Source organism: Cryptotermes secundus, unplaced genomic scaffold, assembly GCF_002891405.2.
Source record: "Cryptotermes secundus unplaced genomic scaffold, Csec_1.0 scaffold673, whole genome shotgun sequence".
In the NCBI taxonomy this organism is placed as follows: domain Eukaryota; kingdom Metazoa; phylum Arthropoda; class Insecta; order Blattodea; family Kalotermitidae; genus Cryptotermes; species Cryptotermes secundus.
The window spans coordinates 30,541-50,449 of record NW_019731277.1 but is presented as its reverse complement, the minus strand read 5'-3'; the positions used below and the strand labels follow the sequence as shown (position 1 = coordinate 50,449).

The 19,909-nt window shown below is 43.2% G+C and overlaps 1 protein-coding gene across 5 annotated transcripts in view; it reads left to right on the top strand.

Moving 5' to 3' along the window:
- LOC111866882 (serine/threonine-protein kinase 3) overlaps positions 1–19,909 on the top strand; it is a 48,530-nt gene that overhangs the window by 470 nt on the left and 28,151 nt on the right. For 4 of the 5 annotated variants that reach the window (XM_033752454.1, XM_033752453.1, XM_023856224.2 and 1 more), the window contains exon 1: positions 11,263–11,487. The exons of the other annotated variant lie outside the window; for it this stretch is intronic. The gene's annotated coding sequence lies outside the window, so the exon portion shown is untranslated. Of the gene's footprint in view, positions 1–11,262; positions 11,488–19,909 lie in introns of those variants that run through there. 5 annotated transcript variants of the gene reach the window in all.

The window sequence follows — 19,909 nt, the reverse complement described above, 5'->3', positions numbered from 1 at the left end:
ATCAAATAAGAAGCTGGTGCTAAGAGATTTCTGTAGGAGTGAAACCCAAGAAATATTTGTGAATGCTATTAATATGCTGTCAGAATATCTTCCTAGTAATCAGTATGTGTAATCGCTCCTTGAAATGCCCAGTCATTTTGGTTATGATTCCAATTTTGAAGTTTATAACACATGTTTAATTAAATGAAGGATTGCAGTCACAAAGTGTTTTGCATGTTTATAGAGAGATTATTACTGTCTGTTAGGTATTGTTTATATATACATAACACATTGACTAGAATAATTTATATAAATATATTATCTGTACAGATAGATATATTGGGACATGCAGTAGCATAGTTGATTGAGGCACTATGCCACAAGCTGGAAAGTTGTGGGTTTGATTCCTGATTACATCATTAGATTTTTTCAGTTGACTTAATCCTTCCATCCACACTATGGCCCAGGGGTCAACTCAGCCTGTAACAGATGTGAATACCAGGAATCTTCCTGGGGATAAAGGCAGCCGGCATGTAAGGCTTACAACCTCACTGCCAAGTGTAAGCGAGTTGTCTGGAAAATGTGGGATGTGCCTTGATTCAGAGTCCACATTGAGCTCCGGTTCCCTCTCACAGTCACCTGCTTCATATCACCCTGTAAATGGGAATTCATAAATTAAATTTATTTTGCTGTTAGTACCTAATGCTTAGTCTTTGTTCTTGTATGTGCGCCATGTAATTGTATCATGGCATTGTATATGATGGACCATTATAGAAGTCAACAGAAAATTACAATAGCATAGTGATGGTAGCTATCTGTGTAACAGGCTGTGGAGGTCCATAGGGTTGTGAGACGTTGCGGTTCCCACATTTTCTAGACAGTCGGCTAACAGATGGCAGTGAGGTTGTTGGCCATACATGCCGGCTGCCTTTTACCCCCAGAGAGATTCCTGGTACTCATTTCTGTTAGAGGCTTAGTTGACCCCAGGGCCATAGTGTGGCTGGAAGGATTAGGTCGATTGAAAAATCCAGTGACCTCATCGGGAATCAAACCACGACCTTCCAGCCTGTGGCATAGTGCCTCAGTCAACTACACTGCCTCATGCCCCCATAGCATAATTATGAATGGAGAATATTAGTGTCCATATTTTTAGACCTGACCGTTTTCAACAGCGTGTTTGGTAACTGAAATAAGACCGTAGAATGTGTAGGAGTTATAGCAAGGTGTTAGTTCCTCCCTTCCACAGCGCAGCTGTAACAACTATACAACACCACGCGTAACCCACATATCAGCTCAATAAAATGTGGCCAGTACACAGTGGTGAACTTTAGACAGTTCCATTGGTATCGTTAGAATAGTTGAATCAAAGTGATTATGGTTGTTCAGACATGTAGCTGAGAGTGGGAAACAGTAAATGCCTACAGAGTTCTTGTGAAGTAGACAAGATAACGAGATGCAAACATCGGAATGGATTTCTAGGGACAGAAGTTTCAGGAATGTGAATTGGAAGAATGGCTTCACTGGCAAGCTGTGATATTTATTTTCTTCTGCCAAGATAATTCCTTGCCTCCTTCAAAGCCAATCTCTCTTCAATTTTCCTATATCTTCAAATAGGTCGGAATGTGTTGGGGCCATTACTGTTAACAGCATTAGTTAAGTTGGATGCAGACACAATTGACAAGAAATGTGAAGCTTTTGTGGCGACTGGATCCAGTGAATTTCTCTCAGGCTATTAGCCACGTGAAAGGTGTTAGTATCCAGTGGTACAGAGGCTGCCTCTGTCTCCTTCATCTGAGGCTATTGTCTTATCAACTACTAATTCCATTTTCATATGGCGAGTCACCTGGGAAGTCTTTGTTGTGTAGCTGATATTTATCTTGAGTATACCACAAATAAGATGCATGAAAAAGAATGAGTTTTGTGTGTAACCCTATCTATATGAACTAACAGATGTTGAGGGCAGAAAATGAATGTTTATTTTAAATTATCAGGCTTTTGCGATGATGACTTTTCAGGTGATGTTCTTGTAGGTTTGAAAGGAAAATTCTGAGGTGACACTCCTCTACCCAGACCTGTTTTCTGTTTTGTTACTTCCCCGCTTCCAGTCCACAAGGGGCCTGAAGGGCCGTCTTAGCTTTTATTCTGTGCCTCTCTAATGATAAAAATATTCTGGTGCTGAATAGAGCTGTTTTACTGTTCACCATTCTTACTGTCCTGGACTGGGTTCGATCTCCTTCCTCTCTACTATTGAACCTGCCCTTATATTTTAACTGCACCCCCAGCATACTGATATCCATGCACAAGACTGCGCTTGTCACAACCTAGAAAACCACAATCTACATGTATGTGTATATTATGTATGTATGGTTTATTTAAAGACGCGGTCAGTAGCCCAGATTATATGGGATCGAATCTAGTATGATTAGTGATTAATGAACTGGATATTATGTGGGAGGAAGCGGTCCTGTAGGAACTGAGGAGAAGTACGAAAAAGTCAGTTACGATATCTGATATCTAGCCGAGATTTGAACCCGCGACCTCTAGAACAAAAGGCAGGAGCGCTACCCATTCGGGCGAGGTGGCTGTAAATTGGATGTTGTTTCGTGTAAGAAAAAGCAAGTGCGTATTTGACTTTTTTTTCTGTGTACCGTTCTAATGTAACGAGGTTGTTACCCCTGGTTCCTCAAATAGCTCGTCTATGTACGCAACTTCTTTACGGCTTCGTGTCATTCAGTGAAGTAGTTTAGATTCTCCTCAGTAGGTGGCATACGTATCTTTGTCTTTAAACCAAATTCATTTAAGGCTTATAATGCCTCTTCATACCCTGTGGTTAAGCCTCTTATTTCCCTGTTTTATTCCCCCCTCCCCGCTTTGATATTCTTTCCCCTTCCTGTACATAAAATGGATCAGTGTAACCAATCCCGATTGCATCGTCTTTTCACGCTTGCTGTTTTTAGGCACGCAGAATTCGTCCAGTCCTGACCACTTACTTCCAAATTTTGTTTTGTTCATCATTTGAAGGCTCTATATAATCCAAGCAGGAAGCGTCCTTAAATAAACCACTGTAACTCTATAACATTTTCCGTCTCTTAACCTTTTAAAGCCCGGTGGTTACTGTATGTACCGCCTGATTTAACACACAATAACTCTGCAATCAGCCCAAACATTGTGTATCTGTGTGTTCCGTATGGTTCTCACAATAAACAGCGATTATTTCCCTAAACAGCATTTACCGGTTGGGCGTTGTTATGGAGACGGAGTGTGTTCCCTGTGAGGTACGGACTTCAAGACACTAAAACTCTGCATTCTGCCCACACAGTGTATTTGTGTGTTCCATATGGTTCTCACAGTAAACTGCGATTATTTTTAAGGTCTTATTTCCCTAAACAGCATTAACCGGTTGGGCGTTGTTACGGGGACGGGGTGTGTTCCCTGAGAGGTACGGACTTCAAGATACTAAAACTCTGCATTCTGCCCACACAGTGTATTTGTGTGTTCCGTATGGTTCTCACAGTAAACAGCGATTATTTCCCTAAACAGCATTAACCGGTTGGGCGTTGCTATGGAGACGGACTGTGTTCCCTGTGAGGTACGGACTTCAAGATACTAAAACTCTGCATTCTGCCCACACAGTGTATTTGTGTGTTCCGTATGGTTCTCACAATAAACAGCGATTATTTCCCTTAACAATATTAACCGCCTGGGCTTTGTAGCGGAGACGTAATGTTTCCTGTGAGGTAGGAACTCAGTTCTTATATGTTACTGAGAAGAAATTCATTCGTTATAGGGTCGATGGAATACAGATAAGAGTCAGAAATTATATATTAAAGGCTAAGGATTCCTGTTCTGTCAGTACGTATGTTGTGGAAGTTGGTGGTATAACCGGAATACACGGTGTCACATCCCCGAAGATAGCATTGTGCACAGCCATTGCTGTGAGAACCCCAAATCCAGTTACGGTAGAGTTTTTGGATGCTATTTTCACACTCGGCCATAATCACTCGCGTGGCGAAATTCCCCGAACCAGCCTTTAAGCCGTAGATAGGCGTAGCCGGTTTAATTTCCCGTCCTGTTTCCGTCCGCATGTGATTGCTACGAAGGCAAAGAGACCGACTGCTGGACAGTACGGAGATATATTCACAGCAGACTAACAACTACTGCTCCTGTTTTGAAGCCTAGCCGTTCTCAACAGAATGCACGTTGAATTTTGGTCGAGTCCACTAACCGAGCTAAGGATTGTAGGCTGTGTGTGGGTTATAAATAAGAGGCTTAGTTAACAGAGCGTCACCCATCCATCCTTCCGCCTACATTGTAACTGCAACCACTGTCCCTCTACGTCAAACCATACTTATCGTGCTTAACCGAGAGGCCAAATCTGAAACCTCGGCCTGCGCCAGCAAGCACACTTAGGTTTGAATAGATCTAAAAGTCGGTATCCCCCAAAGATCTTTCTCAACTTATTGGATGAACTTTCTACCGAGCAGGCTGGTGTAGTTCCTGGATTAGTATCCAGGAGATGTTCGGTTCGAACCTGGGCCCGGCAGAGGCTAAACTGACTGTTGCCCTAATTATTCTCTTATTCCACGAAAATGCTGTGATCTGACTCGTACTGGGGGTCAGCAGGGCCAAATGGCCCAGGCCCCTGGCTTGGAGGGGGGCAAGCATACTCATTTAATTAAAATAAGCAAGAGAGAATGTTGGCACTCAGTTTGATTGAATTGTTGACTTAGTATTTTTGACCTTTCATCAATATTCGTCTGGTATAAATTTCAATTTTTAAAAGTATTTATTAAATATATTCATACATTCATAGGGGCACGCGGTAGCGTAGTAGGTTGATGCACTAAACTACACGCCGGAAGGTCGCGGGTTCGATTCCCGATGAATTCATTGGATTTTTTCATTGACCTAATGCTTCCAGCCACGCTCTGGGGCCGACTCAGCCTCTAACAGAAATGAGTACCAAGAATCTTTCTGGGGGTAAAAGGCGATCGGCGCGTAAGGCTGACAAACTCAGCGCCATCTGTGAGCCGATTGTCTAGAGAAAATACGGGGGTTTCGACGTCTCACAACCCTATGGGCCTCCGCGGCCTGTTACAGTGATAGCTTTTACCATATATTTATGTGGATTTCGGAGTGGGTAGGGGTTCCCAACATTTGTAACTGGCCTGGGTCCCATCTCACCTCTCTTAGGCCCTGGACATGATAGTGCTTTAAATTAAGCAACGGCTCTTGCCATATCCTCCCAGTTCATTAATCTCAATCATTCAATCACACGACGCTATACAGGGTGTTTCGCAACTTTATGGTATAACTGCAGGAGGTGATTTCCTAGGTCTTTGTGATGAAGAAAGTTCATATAAACATGTGTCCGATTTTGGACGGTTACGGAGTTATGACCGTTTTAAACTGAGAATAGAAGGTAACGATTACTGACAATAAACGGAACAAAATAATAAACCAGCATAATACATGATACATTTAAAGTATGAATGTAAAGTTAACTTCGTGAAATTACCTTTAATTTGAATTTATTGGTGCTTAAAGCTTATTTTCGAAAATGCCACCGCTGGCCGACACACAGGCTGCCGCTCGGTTGTGAACTGCGCCGGACATACCAACCCACCCCGCCTTAGGTAGCTATCAAGTGTCGAGATAACGAGAACGCTCTGTCTGTAGCTGGCTAAAAATAGCGACCTGCCAGCTGACAGACGCGGTTCATACGAGGGCGTGTACGGGAATGAAAAAACGGTCATAACTCCGTAACCGTCCAAAATCGGACACATGTATATATGAACTTTCTTCATCACGAAGACCTAGGAAATCACCTCCTCCAGTTATGCCCTAAAGTCGTGAAACACCCTGTATAGTCAGAGTTAGTGACATTATCGTGAAGTAAACAGTAAATAAATTAAATATGGCGCAGTAAAACGACGGATTTCGTTTTCGGGAGATATGCAGTTAGAATGTTTGCCGGGTTACTGGCCGTCTGGGTTGCGCTTTTCATCAATTTTATCCGGATAATGCTCTGAAATGTATGAGAGTTTATCCGTTATGTTTATCTACTTTTTTTTAATTCGCTTAGTGGGGGGTGGAGTCCAACTGGGTCCACTCGGCACGGCGGCCACTGATTGGCCTATTGTAGCCTGCCCCGGATGATTATGATGATGGAGAATTTGGTGGAATGAAGATTGGCAGGGGGAACCGAAGTACTCAAAGAAAACCCGCCCCAGCGCCACTTTGTCCACCGCAAATCCCACTTGACCAGACCCCGGGATCGAACCCGGGCCGCCGCGGTGGGAAGCCAGCGACTAACCGCTTGAGCTATGGCGCGGTCTGTTTATCTACTTAATCGACGTGCTTTTGTGTGTCGTTTGGGTTTCGCTCGTTGCACTCAACACCTAACGCGAAATGATTCACCATTCTATAACACGTAGCGCAGCTTCTCTTGAAATTCAGCAGGAACCCCGAGAAGCGCGAACTTCGCCAGTTTTATGCATTTTCTTTTCTTTTCTTTCTTTCACGTGTAAGACGATTTTCTTGTGACCAAATTTTTACACACCTTATTAATATTAGAACTCACATGTTCAGATATATATTATGTAATAATAAAACAACAAACCCCGTGATTTTATTCCGCAAGCGAACTATACCGACCGAGCGACCGCCGCTTGTCGGCAAGTTAGTGCCAACTTTTGCGGATAGAGGGTGTCGCGCGGTCAGCGCAACGCATCCCCAAGGCAGTTAATTTCGGTTTTCTAGACCGGAGCCGCTGTTTCCTTGAAATAGCTCCTCATTTATCCTCATGAGCAGGACCCGGATTTTGATGACCTGAAAATATTTAAAAAATGACCGAAAAAATCCAGAAAAATAACCTAAAGGAGAAAAGAAAGAACACTTCGCTTCCATGTTATTCACATTTCAGAAAACGTATGAGGAAAAATTCCATAAAATGGCCAAAAATGACAAGAAAACCCCTTAAAAGTAAAAAAAATTTACCAAAAAGTTACCTATAAAATTTACATTTCTCTAACCAGCAGCTCATATCCGAGATTTATACCATATATTTAAGAACATCGCATAGGATACCAGGAAAAAAAAAAAAAGATAACATGTCATCAAAATGCGGGACCTGCTCATGAGGCTGAGTGGACCCCGTTCCAGACCCACTGCTTCTCAGAAAAAATCTGCTAGCGCCTGGAATCGAACCCGGACCTCTGGAACTGTAGCCAGGAACGGTAACCACTAGACCACAGAGGCGGTTTCTGCAATAGTAACTATGTTAAGTATATATTTGGGTCGCTCACGGTAGCCGAGCGGTCTAAGGCATGCACTGTCTTCGCTCGCTTGGAAACCGGGATCGTGGGTTCGAATCCCACTCAGGGCATGGTTGTTTAGTTTGTGTGTGTGCTTTTTTTGTGTTTGTGTACAGGTAGAGGGCTTGCGACGACCTAATCACCCGCCCAAGGAGTCCTACCGAAGTGAACGGAGAAGTTCATGGAGGTAGGCCTAGGCCCACTGGGGCTGTAGTGCCAAGGAAAAAAAATATATATATATTTTTGTCTGTATATCTACGGTCTGCACGACTGGCGTTCGATTCCCGGTAGGAGCGAGAGATGTTTTTGTACTCCACATCGTCCAGACCGACGCTGGGGCCCACCCAGCCTCCTATTCAATAGGTGCAGGAGGCCCTTGCACGGGATAAAGCGGCCCGGGCGTGAAGCTAACCACTCATCTCCACCTAGTTCCGAGATCTAGCATGTTTGATCTATACCTTCACAACCCCATACGACTTTATGGCGTGGTGCTTAATTAAGCACAGGTACAACCTTAATAAGGGCGTAGGTCCATTTCTCGTTTTATAACACGTTTTATTACCGCTCTATACTCCCAACTCCCCGCTCCACCATTTATACTGTTTACTGTCTGGGCTGGTACATGAGTCATAATGGTTTCGTCACGTGAGAAGCACAGTTTTTTCTCATTCATCCTCACACACAAGCCCGCCGATGTCATAATTCTTACTGAGACTATAAATTAGTGCTAGATAAAACGCTGTTTTGTTAGATATGTATGTAAAGTAATTCCATTTGAGACCGGATATTCACTCACTTGTTTCTGCAAAATGAGTGACACGTTTTAAGCACATATTTGCCGTCTTTAGGCTCTTGAATAGATGCTTAAGGGGCGAATGTACGTCTATTATGGCGTTTAAAGTTCTCCTTAAGCATTAACATGATAAGAAGTTGGTAAAATTGGCAAAAATGACATAAAAGAGTCTTCTAATATTGAGCACTGGATATAATAGTTTCTCACGGACATAGCGTGTGAGAAAATACTGAGATAGGAAACGTCCACTTCAAGATCTTGAAGGATTTACAAGTCTACAGCATCCCCTGGCTCCGCTAGAATAGACTACCAAACTTGACTTGGTTCATCCTGCTCCGTCACAGCAGTAATTGTATAAGAGATTGATAAATGTGTTTTTTTAATCTTTCGTCCTTGACATGTTTCGGTCGGAGCGACCATCTTCAGAAGGACATTATCAATACATACGGAAACTACTATTACAGTATCATAAAACAGACTCCATGGTTTTTAGTCTGTAGGCGAATTATACCGACCGAGCGACCGCAGCTTGTTGGCGAAGTTAGTTTCAACTTTAGCGGACAGAGGGTGTCGCGTTGTCAGCGGAACGGATCCCCACGGCCGTTAATCTCGGTTTTTTTTAGACCGGAACCGCTATTTCCTAGAAATAGCCCCTCATTTATCTTCGCGAGGCTGAGTGAACCCCGTTCCAGACCTACTACTTCTCATTAAATCTGGCAGCGCCGGGAATCGAACCCGGTCCTCTGGATCTGTAGCCAGGAACTCTGACCACTAGACAACAGAGGCGGTCATTACAATGTCAGAGATATAAAATATTATATCCTTTAACAATTACTGCTATGTGCATGAATTTGTTAAAAAAATTGTGCATTATAAAGTATAAAGGTCACGAACCAAATTGGTTATAGATTTTAACAAAAAGTTTTTTTAAACAATACTTTGTAAATACTCGTAGACTTTTGCAGTTTCTTAATCTTTTTACATAGTCGGTAGGACTCCTTGGATGGGGGATCAGCCTTCCGCATGGCCTCTACATGTACACAGAACAATACAAACATAATAAACGCATACAGACACCCATGCCTCAAGTGGGATCCGAACCCACGATCCCAGTGTTTGAGCGAGCGAAGACAGTTCTTGTCTTAGACCGCGCGGCTACTGTGAATGGCTGACCTTACAATTAGTTCTATGAATTGTATGGACCATACAGCTGGCTGGAAATTTAATTAGATAAATGTCAATTAGGACAACAGTTCAGCAGTAAATTGCCTTGATGTTTGTGAAGTCGAATTTGGTGTGCGCATGCGCAGTTGGACGAAATCATTGATTCTTCTCGGCACGTTGCATTTCAGCAATGCGACGTGAGTGGTGTTGGTGTATATTAACCTAACCTCTTGCACATGGAGCTGGCCTGAAATGTGGGAGTTAACCTTGCTTGTATTTGGCTTACCTTGATCCAACCTACGTACATAGCTTCTCGTTCCGTACTATTATGACCGCATATGTATTTTAGTCCACCGTTTTATGACGCCGTCGGTACCGGACTAAATAACATAGAATGGAGGATGTTTGATGTGTCATAAATTTGAAAAGATTTTGAAGGAAACGATCAAGTAATTGAGATACTGTCACAGAATTTTTGTGGAGGAACTGAGGAAATCTGCGAAAACCTCAGTCAGGGTATGTAAGATTTGAGGTTTTCACGGCGGTGACTATGAAGAAAGACGTCTTCTTGGATGTGGCACCGTGTAGATATTGTATTAACTGACGTTTCGGAGGAACGCATGGCCTCCATATTCAGGGCAGAAGAAAAAAGAAGAAAAGTCCGCGAGCAGGGAACCAGCGTGGGCAGTTGCTGATAGACTAATGTCAAGTCGAATAAACCCAGCTATATAAGAGCAGGAAGATGGAAGCGATACGTTCTTCCCAAACGTCGGTTAATACAGTATCTGCACGGCCCCACACCCCTTAAGACGGCTTTCTTCTCAATCGGGGTACTTGGTGACCCAGCCGATATTCGAACCAATCACCTCCCGAATTGAAGTCTGGAGAGTTGCCCTACTGGGCATGCGTAGTGTGAATGCCATATCAGTCCGTTATTTTATGTGACTACAGACGTCAGTTCTTTTGGCTCGCAAGTCCTTACGGTTATCTGAAAGAGTGATTCCCAAGTTGGGAAGCGTGGGGCATTTCGAGTTAGGGGGAGGCTGAGGCCATGAGAAATAAAGTCGATTTTTAATGTCAAATTCAGCTGAAATGTTTTAGTTTTTAACTGCATTGAATTATCTGTTCCGTAAGCATCCGTTGAATAAATTGTATCAAATTTGATAAACAGAAAAAATTGCATTAAAGTTATGTGAAATAGTTTCAGTAATGCTAGATGCAAAACTGTAAAATAAAGGAATAAGTGAGCTTGACCCAGAGAACGGCGATAAGAATAATAAAAATAATAATGATAATTTGTAAACAAACTCCTTGGCTTTAGTCCGCAAGCGGACTATACCGATCGAGCGACCGCCGCGTATCGTTGAATTTGGTGCCAACTTTTGCGGATAGATGGTGCCTCTTATTCAGTGTAACGAATCCCCACAACCGTTAATTTCGGCTTTTCTAGACCGGAGCCGCTATTTCCTTGACATAGCTCCTGAGTTATCCTCACGAGGCTGAGTGCACCCCGTTCCAGACCCACTACTTCTCAGAAAATCTGGTAGCGCCGGGAATCGAACCCGGACCCCTGGATCTGTAGCCAGGAACTCTGACCACTAGACCACAGAGGCGGTCAGTTGAAATCTAACTTAATCGAATTTGTCATAATATGCAGAATCGTAATAAGAATTGACAAGGCTTTTACATAAGGTCAAGAGAAACCTCCGTTTAGAAGAGTCGGGTCTAGAATTAATTTCTGACATCGTCGTTAAACAAACAACAAATAAATTAATTCGTCTGATAGTTTCGAAAATTAATCGTATTTTGTGATTGACGTTGATAATTTCGATATTTACCGAATACCTACTGATCAGAGAAAAATTATTCTGTTATGGCCATATTGTGGACGTGTATGGAAATGGACTTAACCCACTTATGCGTGTACGGACGTATGTGTCTACATTCTTCTGCTGCGGTTGCACGCAAACGGATCTCTCGTAAGCAATCATTACGTAGTGACATGTCTGCGTGGATGGTCGCTAGGGCCAGATCGCGCTGCTGTATTTTGCGGATGTTCGTGATGTTGCTTAGTGACTCGTGTTTTTTCGTGGTGAATGTAGTGTAACAGTGACCGTGAATTTGTGAAGACTGTTTCGTGATATTTCGTGATTCTAGTGTAACATTGACCGTGAATTTGAGAAGACTGTACTGATGTGATCTAGTGTGTTTGTCCGCCATATACGAGTATATCATGTATGTTACGAAATACAGTAAACCCTCAGTAATCCGGAATAATTGTGTGGGGTGGTCACCTGGATTAATGAACGCAAGTTAGCCCTAAAAGAGAAGAAAGCCTTAGAAAACAAATAAATAGAAAGTTTAATAATACCGGTAGTGCTGATGAAAATAAATAAAATATTACTGCAGTAATTTATTCCTCTGTCAGAAGCTGGGGGACCGCCTCTGTGGCCCAGAGTTCCTGGTTACAGATCCAGAGGTCCGGGTTCGATTCCCGGCGCTACCAGATTTTCTGAGAAGTAGTGGGTCTTGAACGGGGTCCACTCAGCCTCGTGAGTATAATTGAGGAGCTACTTGAATGGAAAAGTAGCGGCTCTGGTCTAGAAAACCGAGATTAACGTACGTGGGGATTCGTTGCGCTGACCACGCGACACTCTGTATCCGCTAATGTTGGCACTGACTTCGCTGACATGCGGTGGTCGCTCGGTCGGTATAGCTTGCGGACTAAAACCACGGAGTTTGTTTTTTTGTCCGAAACTGAAACCCAGGGTCTCCTTCATCCAACTCAAGCCAATCTTGGATATTTTCTTGCGTGGTTTCAGTCTCTCCAGCTGCCCTCAACACAGTCTGAATGTCCCCTTGCTCCTAAATCCCACGTGTCTTTTAAAGTATGTACTCAACTGTGAACAGAATTTTTAATTTTTCTTGTTTCGATCCGGATTAAATGTAACCGGATTAACGAGGGTTTACTGTAATCAGTTCTTCTCGAAGTACCGTCTTATTTGTCCTACAAGGTTTCATATAGTCCAGTGGTTCTCAACCTCTGTGAGACCACGGTCCGATGAATTACGTGTTTTTATAAGACGAGGGGCCGGTACTGGGCCGCGGCCCGGCGGTTGAGAACCACTGGATAGATGATGTACGAATTAACAGATGTCCTCCTTCCGTACGGTAATCCAGAAACATATGTTAGGGGAAATGGGATTGCCCGATCGGTATAGAGACTAAAAAGAGTTCTGTATTAGAGACACAGCGCTGTATAACCCGCTGGAAAGTCAACCAAACGTTTCGGAGGAACATATCTTCTTCATCTTCAGGGTTGAAGAGTAAAGGCATGAAATAAACCAACATTAAGCACACAGCAGTGAAAGCTCTTTGCTGTTCAACCGTGAAGGTTAAGGAGACATGTTCCCTCGAAACGTCAGGTTGTTTTAGCGGACTACACGCCGTTATAACGCACGTAACCACCACTGTGAGAACGTCAAATCCCATATAGAGACTAGGCGACCAGAGAATTTGGTTCGATTCTCGGCTAGGGTAAAGATTTTTCACTTCGCCTCCTTGTCCAGGCCGGTTACCGGTGGGTAAAGTGTCCGGGAAGTGAAATTAACCATTTACCTCCATCTAGTGCCTAGGTGAAGAATGCGTGGAGCTATACCTCCACTCCTCTATAACTTTACTTTTAGCATACTTTGAGGTCTGAGGTCCTCGCCATAGTGAATGTTAAGAGTACTGTCTTCTGGGATGTGACACCGTGTGGTTTGGTAGACAAGTATCAGCGCAGACTTGTGATAGCGACAGGAAGACTGGAACAAAAGCTTTGAGCGAATTTATAAGACAGTTTCGTAATGAAAAATATAAAGGGTGGTGGGGGACACTTGAGAAACGTAGAAAGACGTAATGAGGGTAAGCGAGGAAAAGCGAAATAAGACGAAACAAAACATAACACACAATGAAACATGCATATACTGAATTGAACCATACTTAACCTCAAAGTAGCGGAATGTTTATTTGACTTCAATTAAGAGTATAATTACATACATTTCCGGGGTACTCTCGTAGCATAGTTGGTTGAGGCACTATGCTACAACCCGGAGGGTCACGGGTTCGATTCCCATTGAGATCATTGGATTTATATTAATTGAAATAATCCAGGAGCACTATAGGAAAGCTCAAGGAAACATGTCGAATATGAATACCAAAATTTAAAATTGTTTTTAAAATGCCCCTAATACTTTAGAGCATCCAGTAAAAAGTAGTTTTTAAGTGTAAATGCATAAGCAAATTTTCTAAACCCCTCCCCGCGGAAAAAAATTTGGGGGCACCCATCGTCCCTATTCCGTTCTGTGATAAGTTTCTTTCCTTTAAGGGGTCGTGCGAGTTTCTATATTTTAAATTATACTTGTGCATATCCTTACCGGGACTCGAACTCCGACACCTCGGTCGTCCAGTCCGTAGCCAGTCGCTATACCGACTGAGCTATCCCGGCTTTCAGTGAGTGTCTAGATCCGCATTTGGGGGGCATCAGGTTCTAATCTCGTCCGGGTTACGGGCTATGCCGACGTTGTATTTTCGTTATTTCCGGTCAAGACAAACATTGGTGTAGACCCGTTTCCTACAAAATTTTGACAAATCGGTATTCATATAGCGCTTATAACATTCGACACTATGTAAACCTGTTCATATTATAAGACGTAATATTATTTTTATTATTTGTTTATGGTCATTTAACGACGCTGTCGATATTTCATGTTGTGTAGTGTTGTATAGTAGGATAATTAAGAGCTATGAGTTGGAGTGAACGCGACTAAAAGCGGCCGTAGCTTGATTTGAGTCATGAAGGCGGATGGTGCTGAAGAGTGAAGGGAGGAGGCATTAAAGACAGCCTACTCCGCTGGTAGGTAAAGTTGGGGGAAGCTATTGTCTGCCTTCAGTACTCAGACATTAATGTCCCGGTATTTGTCTAGAATGACTAAATAAAACCAAGAAAACCCCGCGATTAACACAGCAGGTCTTTGCGCCGAGGTTTGAGTTCAGGACCCCTCGAATACGAAGCAGTGGTCCTCACCACTCTACCGTGGCAGTCGATGTCAAGGCGTAATCAAATAGTCAAAGAATCGATCGTTTTGTCGTAACAGTAGATTCTTACGCGAAATGAGCATTGAGACATGTGACGGATCCAGAGTTGCGATGTATTCCACTTTTGCATTCATTGTAATTTACCAGTGTAAATAGCCGACAAGACGCGTTGAAAACATCGTCAGCCCAGGTTTTAAAGGACAAGCAAGGGAGCTCGTCAGGCTTACTCATTAGAACAAAGGCATTTGTAACGCTCCGTGTGTTAAGGGAAGGAACCTCTTCATATCATGGCGCCCTCTAGTTACTAGGAGAGAGTTTCCACACCAGGGAACACGGCGCAAGGAAGAAGGATTGTGTTATAGAAGTACAGAAGTAGTGTTTGCGTGTTTCCAACAAGCATGAACTATGTCGAACTCTATATTCCTACAAATGCCAATAGTCGGAAATTTCGTTCTTGCAAAAATTGCTGTTTCTGAAAGCATATGCCATCTGTTGGTATTATATCTGACTACATAGTCAATAACTGAGAATTTGTATCTACGTCTAAAATTCTAAGGGAGTTTTAATATATGCAGTAGCGTAGTTGTTTGAGGCACTATGCTGCAGTCCGGAAGGTCGTGGGTTCTGTTCCCGATGAGGCCGTTGAACATTTCAATTGGCCTAATCCTCCGAGCCGTACTACGGCCCTGGGGTCGACTCGGCTTCTAACAGAAATGAGTACCAGGAATCTTCCCAGATGATAGATGATGGTGATTATGGAGCAATTGGTGGAATGAAGATTGGCAGGGGAAACCGAAGTACTGGGAGAGAACCTGCCCCAGCGCCAGTTTGGCCACCACAAATAATAATTCAATTAAGTTCTTTATTATTTATGTTCTGAGTCAACAGCCGCAAGGCCAGTTACAGACACAGCACAGTGTAGATAAAAGTAGTTACATACTGGACAAACACAACATAAAGTCAGGCTAATTGAAGGTAAACACTGGAGGAAAGATACATTAATGCATATACAGAAACAAACAAACAAAATATAATAATGATAATAATAATTGTTTCGTTATCACAAAACTGAGTTGCTATTGATAGTTGAGAACTATAAAGTATATAAAGAATAATAATAATAAAAAATCCCACATGGTCTGACATGGGCTCGAACCAGGGCCGCCGCGTTGGAAATCCAGCGACTAACTGCCTGAGCTATGGCACAGCCACCCGTCACTGTATTGAAATTCGAACTAAGGAGTCGAGTGTTCGAGCAAATGAAAATAGAATGCATCGTTGACCCTGCGGCCGCTGTGATCCACTTGTTTTATAGACTGACTGAAACATCTCTGGGGCTACGTCATACCTTAAGTAGCCAACCTCACGGAAGGAAAGTCCCTAAGTGTTGAACAAGGTCTCCGATATGGCGATTTTAGCCGCCATTATGTATTGAAAACAGAATGGAGTATGTAAGAGCTGAGGTTCTCATGGCGGTGACTATGAAGAATGCTGTCTTCTGAAATGTGACGCCGTGTAGATCTTATGTAAACCGAGGTTTCGGAGGAACATATCGCCTGCATCTTCAGGGTAGGAAAATCCGTGAGCAGGTGGCTAGCAGACTGAGCCAGCAGTCGAAAAAACACTATTTTGGGAACTTGATATGTTTCCGTCCTCACGTTAGGGGGAGACACCTACACTTTTGAGTCCCTTGGAAAAACTAACCTCAATCAGCAAGTTTAGCCCTTTCTAAGGGACCCAACAAAGTAAGTTTCTCCCCCTCACCTGAGGACGGAAACAGATCAAGTTTCCAAAACAGTGTGTTTTCGACTGCTGGCTCAGTCTGCTAGCCACCTGCTCACACTGGTTCCTCGCTCGTGGATTTGACTACCCTGAAGATGGAGGCGATACGTTCCTCCGAAACGTCGGTTCACACAAGATCTACACGGCACCACATCCCAGAAGACAGCATTCTTCAGAATATAGTAACTTATTGACGTAACCGTCTACGTCACTGTGTGATAATGACGCAGCCTCATGTTTCAAGCGCAGTATAGTTGCATAATTATGTGGATCTATACCTCCACTCCCCCATACGTCTTCATGGCGTAGTGCTTAATTAGTTAAGTAGAGGGACTACTTTATAGTTGCATAATTTTCTGTGCGTTTTGCACGTACCCCCGGATTGTTTGTCGCCGAAATTAATTTTTGCCGTTGGTATTTGTAACTGGAGACGGGGCAGGGGGTGGTTATTACAGAACTTCTTTTTTTCTGCAGATGATTTGTGGTTGGGAGGAACAGAGGGAGATAATGGACAAGCCGATATCTCTCATCCGGATTTCATTTCCTCAGATAAATTGCAGGGTTGGCCACACTGCAGCTTTTGCGCCAAATCTCGCGTCATTCCAGGAGGCTCATTGCCACAGAGTAACATAAGAACCGAGAGGTTATGGGTTTTCTGATATGTGTGTGCTAGATATACCGACGTTTCGAAGAACCTGCGTCTGCAACCTTAGAGATTAAGGTAGCAGATCCCTCTGAAACGCCGGTCTTACGAAACTATACGGCATCACATGCCACGAAACCTTACCACAGATACTCAGAATTACTGGGTTTTCAGGGCACGCGGTAGCGTAGTTGGTCGAGGCACTATGCTACAAGCTGGAAGGTCGCGGGTTCGAGTCCCGATGAGGTGGATTTTTGTTTTCAATTTAGCTAATTCTTCCAGCCGCATTATGGCCCTAGTCGACTCAGTCTCTAACAGAAATGAGTACTAGGAATCTTCCTAGGGGTAAAGGGCGGCCGGCGCGTAAGGCTGACATCCCTATGGGCCTTCACGGCCTGTTACATGGGCAGCTTTACTTTTTTTTTTTATGTCAAAATGGAAGGCGTGAAAGGCTGAGAAACGCAGATACAAAACACTTGTTGCTGCGTGTTGCAGAGGGCCTAGGAGAAGCCCAGAAGTCGCGGAGAGAGGCTGTGTTATCATTTGAGGGTCTCTGCAGAGTAGGAAGCTGTAAACAGCTGACTCAGCCGTCAGCGGGGCTTGACTTCTCAGATTAGGGAAGCTTTTTCTGTTTGTGTACACTTCATTATACACACCAGGGCTGTCCATTTGTGTGACACACGCTTGAATGATAAAGCCAGTCACCATACTTCATCCTCGAGGGGTCCTGAGTTCTATTCGGGGATCCAGTCGGTATAACCGGACGGCCAGGATTCGATACCCGGTAGGGCAAGTTATTTTTCTCTATTCAGCGTCTAGACGGGCACTGTGGCCTACCCAACCTCCTATGGATATCGAGGATAAAGCCGCAGGGGCGTGAAACTGATCGCTCATCTCCATCTAGTGCCGAAGTCAAGAATGGTGGAGCTAATAGTTGTGCGTGGTTTAACATAAACTTTCCGTGCTGCAACAAACGTTGAAGTTCAATTTCACGCTACGCAACATCGGGAGCAGCAATGCCTTGATAGTTGAACAGACTTGGCCACTGTGATCACCGGACCTCAACTCTCTTGACTTCCTTACTGGGGGCACTTGAAAGATCTTGTTTATGAACGGCAGGTGGACACGTGTGCATCCATTGTCATTTATTGTTACAATAAACGTGTATGTCGTATGTAAAACATCTGAGTTTTCTTTACCAGTAGCTCTGTAGCCGGTAATTCTACCCATATTGATATAGCATTTTCAGCTCATAATGGCCTTAGTAGTAACCTCCGGAAATTATGCCAAAGCCGTGAAACGCCCTGTGTATTGTGGCACTTCTACAAATGATCATTCTCGTAAGTAATTAAGCACTACTCCATGAAGGCGTATGGGGGAGTGGGTGTATAGATCTACATTATCTTGACCTCGGCACTAGTTGGAGTGGTCAGCTTCACGCCCTGGCCGTTTTACCTCCCGTTTCTGTTGGATAGGAGGTTAGGTGGGCCCCAGAGCTCTGGACGACGTGGAGAAGAGAAAATTCTTGACTCTACCGGGACTCGAACTCCGACCCCTCGGTCGTTTAGTCCGTAGTCAGTCGCTATACCGACTGAGCTATTCCGGCTCTTTCGTGCTCGTACATAACTAGGTTTATATGGCCTGCGTAACCCGATTGCATTTACTGCTTCGGTCGGACAGAACGTCTTTGTGGGTGCGTAATGCTTTGAGTAGCCAACCTTACGGAAGAAAAGTCCCTGTGTGTGTATAGCGAGATCTCCCGTAAGGGGACTTTAGTTGCCGCCGTATTCTGGTAACGTTCTGATTACTTAACGGTTTGTGTCGCTGTATGATCATTATGTTCCCTCAGAGACGTTGTAATTCCAGTAATTTGTTGAAACCATCTCCCTAAATAAAGGTGATGACTTCGGGAATGTAAGAATACCACAAACTGACCCAATTGTAGCTACCCGCGGTGGGGGAACGTATGAAAAAAATACATTTTTTTTAAATATACCGGTACAAATATATACCAGATCGATGGTGCTTAAAAGTAAACCACTTAAGACTACCAGATTGTTTTGATATTTCATCCGATTAGGGAGTCAAACATATTTTTCTACATTGTTTATCAGGTGCCGTAAAAACAGTAAAAGTAAAGCTATCCCTGTAACTGGCAGTGGAGGCCCATAGGGTTGTGAGACGTCGGGGTTCCCACATTTTCTAGACAATCGGCTCATAGATGGCGGTAAGGGTGTCAGCCTTAGAAGCTGAAGACCCCAGGGTCATAGTGCGGCTGATAGGATTAGGTAAATAAAAAAAATGCAGTGACTTCATCGGTAATCGACCCCGTGATCTTCCGGCTTGTAGCGTATTACTTCAACTACGCTACCTAAAATTACAGATATTAGTTATTAACCACTTTCATAATGTTTATTTACATGACTCTCCGCCTTTTATAGAAATTTGGGAACAGGGCACCATTTATAGTTGTGGGGGCCCCGGATAAATGAAAATGCGGCGGTCCCTTCCAGTAACAATAATTTTAATTTATGTCAGTTTTTTTCCCCCCTGTGTTGTTCTTATTTCTTATAATAACCAAAAGTACAGACTAACTTATCATGATTTTCGAGAAGGGTCTCAGCGAAACCTCTAGAATCTATTTCTGTTTTGTGGAGGCCCCGAGTTCACTCTCAGCCTCAAATCTGACCCTGGTTGGAAAAGCGTTATGACCAGGGTCCGGATTTTTATGACATGTCATCTTTTTTTTCCCCTTGTATCCTATGCGATGCTCTTAAATATATAAATCTCGGATATGAGCTGCTGGTTACATAAATGTAAATTGTATAGGTATTTTTGTCATTTTTTGGTTTAAGGTCATTTTTCCATTTTGGGGGTAATTTTTTGGTAAATTGTTTGGCTTTTAAGGGTATTTCTTATCATTTTTGGGCATTTAGGGAATTTTTCTTCATATGTTTTCTGAAATGTGAATAACACGGAAGCGAAGTGTTGTTTCTTTTCTCCTTTTGGTCATTTTTCTGGATTTTTTCGGTCATTTTTTTTATATTTTCAGGTCATCAAAATCCGGGTCCTGCATATTACATTTTTGAGTCATATTTTAGGTCATTTTTCTGGATTTTTTCGGTCATTTTATAGGTCATTCTTAAAATATTT